Source organism: Aplysia californica, unplaced genomic scaffold (assembly GCF_000002075.1).
Source record: "Aplysia californica isolate F4 #8 unplaced genomic scaffold, AplCal3.0 scaffold00051, whole genome shotgun sequence".
NCBI classification, from domain to species: domain Eukaryota; kingdom Metazoa; phylum Mollusca; class Gastropoda; order Aplysiida; family Aplysiidae; genus Aplysia; species Aplysia californica.
Window position 1 is genome coordinate 1,888,097 of NW_004797321.1, and position 1,225 is coordinate 1,889,321.

The following is a 1,225-nucleotide window of genomic DNA, read 5'->3' on the forward strand; positions in this document are numbered from 1 at the left end:
CCCCATCCACTCCAACCCCCACCCCCATCTCACCCTCACCATCCCTCGACCCTCCCTCCCTCAGCCACGGTTTTTATATAGTATTTTATGTAAAAACTCACTCTCACCCAGTATGGTTGGATTATTGCTATAGAGGAAAAAAATCATTAGACATCATGACCATGCGCATTAACAAGTTTGTTTTTGAGGAGTTAAAAACTAGCTAACATGTTGTCCCAGTCCTTCCCCCCGCACCCTCCCCCTAAAAAAAGAACAAAAAGATGATGTGAGTGGTTGGGGAGTGCTCCGGTGTGGTTTTCTCCTTCTCTCCTGTCAAACATCTTACACATCGTCTTTATCTCTCCTTTTTGTTTTCTTTTTATGTACTTTCTGGTATTAACTCTAATCTTCAGCACTTATCCGACATCTAATTGTGTTTGCAAGTGCCCTAAAACTTTTACAAAAAAACTAAAACTAAAACTCCCGTCTTCCTTTCCGAAACTGAAATGAAGCACACTTGTCCTCGTGAACACTATGGTGGCTTTATGTAACTCTAACAATTTATATAATCAATAATGCCTGAGACAAAATGCAGACTGAATGACAGAATGTTGGAACGGGCCATGACCTATATGTATACATGTATTATTTGTGGGAAGGATCGAGTCACGATGGACAGAGACAGTGGAAAGATAGCTACATGAAGTTAGAGCTCAGTTCAAGGCTTTTGGGCAACAAAACAAAGGATGTTTCTTTATCATCCCGCAGTGAATATTCTAGATAGTCAATCTCATCGTTTGTATTCATGTTCACTGCACCCCTAAAGAGTTAAGTGGACATAAAAGTATAAAAGGTTTTGAGCCCAAAACAAAACAAAAAAAGACTACTAAAAATTGCTAAACAGGCGGGAAAATGTTGATCTACTCTCCACAAGACAAAACGGAAAGTATTGTTGAAAATTGCCAAATGGGCAGAAAAATGTTGATTTGCTCTCGAGTTTAATTTTTTTTTTAAAGAGTAGGCCTACCTGATTACACCACAGTGCCTAACCTGGCTTGGAATCAAAGCAACTCAAGCGGGAAGAATGACAAAAGACAGATTTTAAAAATTGTTTTATTAAAAAAAGGTATGGGGAAAAACGTCCAACTACTGGAAGAAAAAGAAGAAGAAGAAGAAGAAGAAGAAGAAGAAGAAGAAGAAGAAGAAGAAGAAGAAGAAGAAGAAGAAGAAGAAGAAGAAGAAGAAG